The following is an 8,096-nucleotide window of genomic DNA, read 5'->3' as shown; positions in this document are numbered from 1 at the left end:
TGGGATACTTTCAAGGAGATGAATCCAGAAGGAGTAGCCACACAAATGTTACCATGTGTCTAGCATTGCATGAAAGAAGCTGAAATTTGTGGGATCTGAGTAAGCCATGTGAGTCTGGCCCCTGGACATCTCAACAGCAATCTCTGTACAGAGCTGTCCCCATGAGCAGATGCCTCTCCCCTTCCCCCACTGCACACACACTCAGGCTTTCCGCTCTGTCTAGTTCTAGTACCCTGGAAAAATAGGAGTGGGCATGAGCATGCGCACAGGATTGAGACTAATTTCTAACAACCTGGTAGGCTGAGGCCTATTTATGTGATTATGTAAATATAAATTCACTTTTCCTGTTTTGTTCAACTGATTATCATTTGTTAATGAATCTAGAACTAGGGTGTGTGTTCAGGGTCTGTCTTCTGTCATTGTTCCCTCTACTTCCTATGCTTTTTCCCTCCACAATGTCAAGAACAGAGATGTAGTCCAATTGGACAAGAAAATTAGGAAGTGTTGTACATGCGACAATATAGGAGTCAGAATCTCATGAAAATCAAAGATGGGAAACACAATAGGGCAAGGCTCAGAAAGATTGGACTAGAAAGCTAGTCTGGGTAGGATGAAGGTCTGGGGGCTTTGCCAGAATGATTTAGGAAGCTTCACTTCAAACTTAGCTATAAATGTGTGCTGGTCAGCCTCCAGCTGTCAGTATCACTCAGTATCTATCTGCTACTCTTCCCGCCACTGGCTAACTTCTTCACACTACATTGTTTCTCTCCTCTAATTTGAAGTTTCCAATTTTGACTTGCTTGGGACTATTCTGGGCGCTAATTACACATCACAGTAATTCCCCTGGTAAAGCACTTCATCGTTGGAGCCTACTGCCAGCACCTCCGTTCTCTCCATATAGACTAATCCTGAATGGAAGAATCTAGCATATTTTCTGCTTCTCATGATACTAAAGCATAACACTCCTGCTAACATGATACAATTTGGAGGAAATCCAAGCATACATATATTGCAAACTTTTCAAAATTAATTTGTGTGTTAAAATATTTTATTATGTTTATGCAAATACAATGTGGTAGAAAGCAGTAAGCAATTATAAGCCTGGATCAGGAGGGATACTACTAAAACTGGGATAATATTATATATGTACACATAACTGTACAGCCAAATATGAAATGTAATAGTGTCTGTAGATTCCAACATAGGAATGCAAGCATAGTAAAAGAAAAGTTCAACCAAAGTGAGTGAATAATACTTTAGGGAGTCATTTTTGTCATTTCACAGCTTATTATTTTTGTTAGGACACCACAGTGAAGTCTGAAACTCTTATCTTCCCTTGACATAATTTGTTGCAGGGATGTGTCAATAGATGAAAAGCACTCAGCTTTTTACCAATGAATTCATTGAATGCAAGGAGATATTTAAATATTTTTCAGAACTGGGTGGGAAGGGACTCCTCACATGCCAGGAAACAGAGTAGCTGGCCAATACCAGGCCAAGTGTTTACCCTGATGTCCTTGGCTTTGGCCATGAAAGCAAGAGAAGGTCATTAGAAACATGGTAACTTTGGTCTGTGTGGTCAGGAGGAGCCGTGGTTGGTACAGTTTCCCCCAAATGGTGGCAGAGGCACAAAGACTGTTTGTCTAGTTCATGGCAGAGTTTTCTATCTTCACATTTACTTTCTCAAGCCCCTACTTAACACAAGCCTTTCCTGCCCTCCAACAAACCCAAAGATTTCTCCTAAAATCTCTTGCAATTTCGTGTCCCTATTTCTCTCCAGCCTGCTTTCTCTTGATCTTTGCTCAGAAGCTCTACCAGAAAAATACTTTGCTCCCTTTGCCAAAGATTTGACCCCAGGCTTAGCATCAGAACTTAAGGATAGTTACAGATTGCCAGACGCCATCAGGAGGTAAAGACAGGAATCCAACCAGAAGGCAGACATGGGTGTTCTTATTTTCCTCTTAATGGAGAAACACTGACACAGGACATACAGAGCTTCCATGGGTAGATCTGCTGGAAAAGAGTAGAGAGTAGGGTCTGGGTTTGAGATAATGTGAGATGATGTTGCCATTGTGTAGGGGAAGGGCAAAAATTACTGGGAGGATAGTTTAAGGTTATGGTAGGACATCATCATGGATAGTGTGTTCTTTATCTTCTCCAAAAAGCTCTGACTTTTCCAAAATATCATGTCCAGTATTACACATATGTTTATCAGTGCAGCAAAATGTTTCTCTCAGTAAGTCATGGTATACTTGGAACATTCCCTCTTCACAAGGATTACAAGACAGTTTTGTATATCGGTACAGATATCTCCCTAAAGAGAGAAGAAAAGTAAAGGTAATCGCCTTACTTAATCACACCGTCTCCCTGGCAATGATGGCTGTCAAGAATCTCATTGGTTTTCTGTAGCCAGGGATGAGCCCTCAAACTGTGCCTGCATCTCATCTCGGTCTCTCTAGACAGGACCGGGCAAAAGACATCTGCCTCCCACACAGGCTCCACCCGAGGTCGGAGAATGGAGAATTCCATTTTCCCAGCCTCTCCATGGGCCCTGTTCCCTCCACACCTTGACCTCAAGGAAGGTGGGCACCACTGGTAAAGTCTTGTGTCTCTCTCTACCTCTCACTTACCTGTAATTGGATCATTGTAGTAATAGTGATCTGTGGTGCAACTCTTATTGGATTTGAGGGATAAGTTAAACTTCCAGCAACGTTTCTTGGGACCACGGCATTTGAATCCATCATAGAAATCACAATCATGGCAAAATCGAAGCCCTGAAGAAAAAGGGGAAAGATTTAAAGCAGAGCTCTAGGGAAGGCAATTCTTCAGAAACCTGCCCCATTGTCAACATTTACACTGGCAAGGGGCAGTCCTCACAGGAAGGAAGTTGACACCCTCCCCAACTTCTGCCAGGGGTCCTTACTCCCTTATAGCGACAGCTATAACCCTATATATTCAAACCCCCTCCCGCCTTCACCCAAGGCTGGGGGCAGAAAAAAGATTCCAGGGCAGTGAGTGAAAAGACTGGAAAAGAGTCAGAGAGATACAATGTGTGAAAAAATCAGGAATGTCCTCTCTCCCTGTGGCATCATATATCCAAAAACTGCAAACCAACTACACCATACATTTTGATTTGGGGCCATGGATATCTGTGAAAAGAAGAATAAAATTCTCCTTGAGCCATTTTACAGTATCCCCAAAAGCCAACTTTAGAAACCACCTCCATTTCCTCCCCATATAGCCTCTCACCACCCATCACTGCCTCCCTCACAGGTTTTACCTTCATCCATGAAGACCACTGTGAAAATGCCCAGCAGAAGCAACAGCAACAGCCTGAGACCCATTTCTGAGACATTCCCAGTGGGAGGTTCAGTTTTATTTATTCCCGTCACCTGCCGTCAGGCATCGCACTAGATCCCAGAATCATAAATTTCAGATCGAGCCACCTGAATCCTCTCTACCACGTTCCCAGGAGACGGTACATCCTGTCTGCATTTGCATTTGTCCAGATACTTGGAACTCAGCCCACCCAGACAGCTCATTCCATTTTATTAGATCTAGCATAAGGAACTAATTAACGTTCGTGTAGAATCTCTCTCCCTAGTACCTCTTCGCTTCGCTTGTCGTTCTATTTGTTGGCCTACAGGGAGCATGTCTAAGCCCACGTTCCAGGACAGCCTTTCACATGTAGCAAATCTGTGGGACCCTGAGCCTTGCGAGGGAGTGGCTCAGTCCCTTTCAGGTACCAGAACCATCCAGACACTGGCCTCAGCATGACCTCCGGCGGTACTCCATCCCTCCCAAAGTGAGTCGTCACTGCCACCAGGATACTCCAGATGTGGTCTGACCGCCCAGCATTAACACCACTCTGAGAGATGGATGGGGCAGCACAAGAAAGGGGGATGCAGAGGTGAAGATGATAGTTTCCTTTCAGCTTTATTCACTAATTTGTTCAAGGGAGACAAAGACCGGAAATGATTCCAGTGGGGAGACGTACACTGGGGATTATGGGGAGAGAGGAAGACATATTTGGATTAGTCACTAGAAAGGGGACAGAGGGGGGAAGGGAGCAGGAAGGGCTGGAAATGAGCTTTCCCATCAATCCCCTGCCTTTGCCTCACTTCCTCCAGATGGTGCCACACACTTGTGCCTCCCTCCTTCGTCTACTAAGTGTCACTTTATCACCGAGGCTTTCCAATATACACACATGTAAGTAGGAAATATTTGTACATACGTGCAAAACTCCCTTACCACGCTTGCCACGTCCCTTTCCCGTTTTCTCCGGCATGCTCAGCCGCTTTGTCATTCTAAGACTTTCCTTATTTATGTTTTCTTGTCTCTTTCCCTTCTCAAGAACGAAAGCGCCCTGAATGCAAGATTTCCCTGTGTTGTGTTTGCTGCTTTCTCCTCAGCACTGGGATGCCTTGCAATTATCAGATAGGCAAGACTATCTGATGAAAAAGTGAATGCATCGTTGGTGTGGTTAACCCGAGACACGAGGGAACGGTGAAAAGCCCCTAGTACCAAGTTGCGGGATGACCTGTGGTTGGTGGTCACCACAGAGAAGACAGGCGATGGCAACGGCAGATTCCCCTGTCTTGGGGACAGAGTGAGTGTGGGGCCCACTTATCTGAGTGGACTTATTCCCAGAGCCAGACACATGCTATTCCCAAGTACGATCCCTCACATAATCTTTGCCAGGAGGGTACTCCCTGTACATCTGGGATGGAGGCCCAAGGGTGCTACCTACCTGCTACGTGACCTTAAACAACTTACTCATTTCTCTGGGATCTGGGACCTCACAGGTGAAATCAAGGGCTGTCAGAGGTATGTCAGCTGTAGTTATTAGGACTTAATAAATTCACATATGATAATGGTCAGTAAGACCCTACTTGGTGGCAAACATTCTTGATTTCTTTGACTTCTCTGAACAACCACATAGCTTAGAAATAATTGACCTCATCTTCAAGTGTGCTTGAAGCCCAAGTACACTTAGAGATGAAGTATTATTCCCCAGGGAACAAGGTTGGACCCGGTGAGCCATATCCTTCCACTACATCATGCTGTTTCTTTCCTTTACAATCCGAGAAGGGTTGTACACGATACGTGTGAGATTCTGGTTCCTTATTGTGAAAATTGTGACTTTATCAGTGTACCTGTCTTCCCTGTTGAATGTGAGGCCCAGAAATGGTGGGAGATTCAGGAGCCGGTGCCCTGGTAAATCCCTTTAAACGGGCTAACACCTGAGTTGCCTTCCAGACTCAGCCAGAAGCTTTGGCTAGCTGCTTAGCCTTTCAACACTTCTGTCCTCAGGATCTTAGTGTGTGCCTCCGACAGACCTTGGACACCCGTGGCCACCTCTCCCTCCCACAGAGAGAGAGGATGTGCTGTCCAGGCATTCTTTCCTCCCCGCCTCCATATCTGAGCCCCCAGAACTAGGTTCCCAGCCCTCCCCTGGGGCCTCTCCTGGGGCTGAGGGTCTGCACCTTCTCCCCTCCACCCCTGGCTCCTATTCAAAGCCTTTCCAGCCTGCTGCCCCTTCCTACATGGGTGGTTGAAGGACTCGCTGTCCTGCTCCTTGCTGCTCCCGCCCTGCCCAGAGGCTCAACCTGTACCCACGTCCTATCTCTGCAGACAGAGGAGAAGGTAATGGACTTGAGGCCACATTTGGCTCCTTTGTAGTCAGCCCGTGGTTGGGCTCACTTTGTCCCTGCAGGAGGGCAGCGAAGGGGCAAAGGATACAGGGAAAAAGAAAATAAAAGCAGAACACCACCCCCACTCACACAGAGAAAGTTCCCTGCATAGAGCAATATCCCCTTCAACCATTTCTGCCAACCTCAGACAAGCACTTTCCCTGGCCCTGCTCAGCAGGGAACACACCTGAGGGTGGGATCATCTGGTCCCAGGTGAGTCCACGACAAGAGGGAGCCTTGCTTTATTACAGGACTCCATCTGAGCCCCACACACCCAGAAAAAAGGACATGTGTGACGGAGGTCCAGGCACGTTTCTCCTCCATGACCATTTCCCTTGCAGGCAGTGCAAACCTGCCTCACTGCCGGGCCAGCAGGGGACATGGGGTCTGGCTGACTCGTTCTCCTGGCTGGCCCTTCACCCAGCCCTGCCTCAGAACCGCACTCCCTCTAGTAGCTGGACCCACCCCACATCACTGCCCTGCATGCCTGGGTCTCACTCCAGAAACCCTTGCCGCCCCCCCATACTCAACCCAAAGCAGCCCCGCTTCCCTCCTTTCACTGTCCTTCAGACTTTCTCGCTGTGGGCAGCCTTGAAGGTACCGTTTTCCCCAGTGGGTCAAATGGAGGAGTTGGGCATGGAAGCAATAGAGCCCCATGTCTTTATTTTATGCCTAAGAAACAGGACTGAATTGCAGTTTCACTGCAGTGTGAAGACAGAGGGAGATCCTGATCTGGGTGCTCTCAGCTGTCAGGTCAGGGATCAGGTCTGGTTGGTGCTAACAGAGCAAGAAACGGGAATTCAGTGTCAGACATGGATTCTGGGTCACCACTTCCCATCGATTCGGCTCCTACCACCTGCCCTGCTTTGGAGCTTAACTCATCTAACCGACTTGACAGCGGATGGATTGTGGGGAGGCCAGGAGTGACAATGGACTTCTTCAAGAGGACTCCTCCTCAAAAGCCCCTATTTCCCGACGTTTTTCTTACACTGAGTCAGCAGGATCTCAGTCTCTAAGGCAGTGAGGCTTTGCCCTGAAGTCCTGTTCCATTGCCCCAGCCCACTGCCTAACAGCCCCCTGTTCCAGTAGTTGCCCACCCCGTTTTGGAGTGATGAGTACGGGATGGAAGGCTGCTGCAAGCCTCCCCTAACAGCAGTTTTCGACCAACTTCCAGGACTTTTGTCACAGTACGTGCACAGTAAATATGCTTCCCTGTACAGGCTGCTGGGACATTGACAAGTCAAGCTGGAGAAGAGGGACTGGAAGTTATACTGCCCTGTAGCTGTAACTTGCACGTGTTCTTGCCTACCCAGGAAAACCCACCTGTGGAGCCCAGGAGAGTGAGAACACCCACGTTAAGGCCATTTAAATTTTCTCTGAAAGTGCATCGGGAAGAATGGAGATTGTCACCCCAAACATGACATGTCGGATCCGTATTCTCTATGCTCCCAGACTAAAAGTGAGCCAAGTGGGTGCTCACCAGGGCTGCCAGAATAGAAAGCCCTGTGATAGGGCTGAGATGAGAACTAAGAACATGGAACACTTTGTGTTACTTTCCATAGTAGCCCAGACCTCTTAGCCAGAGTAAATGTCAGAGCCTTCAGCCAGCAGGAGCCAGTCTCAAGATGGTCATCTGTCCATAGAGAACAGCAGGCTAGAGCCTGCAGGTGCCCCTCTGGCATGGGATGAGGAAGAACCTGGCCATGAGGGTCGCTGCAGGAATGTCCTGATGAAGGTTAACTACCACAAAGGCTTAGATTAGACTTGTGTGTTGAAGTGGGCACAAGAACTGTTTCTTCCAGAATAGACTTTGAAGGTGGAGACTCAGGTTCAGGGCATACTGATTTTCCTTGATGGGCAAGCAGCACTGATATTCACTGAGTTCTGATATTGAGCCTGTGCAAGATGGGCCCCACTCTGCAACTCTTGATGGCCACAGTCTGGGGAAACATCCAGAGAATGCATAGAAATCCCAAGAAGCTCAAGTTAAATGTCTATAGAGGTTCTCTTTGTGTCTCTTCTTCATCTGTACAGCCACCAACTCTTGGAGCTTTGTTGGTGCCTACAGAGGCCCTTCTACATGTTCCAAACTTCTGGGAATAGGTTATCTTTTCTTGGTTCCCAGGGACGGGAAAAGGAGGTATCTGAGGGGAGAGGGAAGGAGATAGCCTACAGTGTGTGTCAGGATTTGGGGGAGACAACCTCTTTTCCACACACGTCTAGCTAAGGAAAAATTTCCCAAGCTTTTACACACTGTGAACAGGAACTTTATCAATTACTCAGTTATTTCCTAAAGACCCCTGATCATGCGAACTCACACATCGCCATCTATCAGATGGGAAGTCATAAACTCCCTCACTCATACTACAGTTAGTGAAGGGATCCAGGACCTCAGCAAGAGAG

At 47.4% G+C, this 8,096-nt stretch overlaps 1 long non-coding RNA gene across 1 annotated transcript; it reads right to left on the bottom strand.

Annotated features, from left to right (window-relative positions):
* Positions 1-1,058: 1,058 nt before the first annotated feature.
* On the bottom strand, positions 1,059-8,083 carry LOC128311905 (uncharacterized). Its single transcript, XR_008290583.1, has 3 exons — positions 7,017-8,083; positions 2,631-2,774; positions 1,059-2,314 (listed from the first exon to the last, which is right to left on the bottom strand). It is a non-coding gene; the product is annotated as an uncharacterized LOC128311905 (long non-coding RNA).
* Positions 8,084-8,096: the final 13 nt, after the last annotated feature.

The sequence above is a fragment of the Acinonyx jubatus genome, chromosome D1, assembly GCF_027475565.1.
Source record: "Acinonyx jubatus isolate Ajub_Pintada_27869175 chromosome D1, VMU_Ajub_asm_v1.0, whole genome shotgun sequence".
NCBI lineage: Eukaryota > Metazoa > Chordata > Mammalia > Carnivora > Felidae > Acinonyx > Acinonyx jubatus.
Note: the sequence above shows the minus strand (reverse complement) of the source record. Positions and strands in the feature narration are given on the sequence as shown.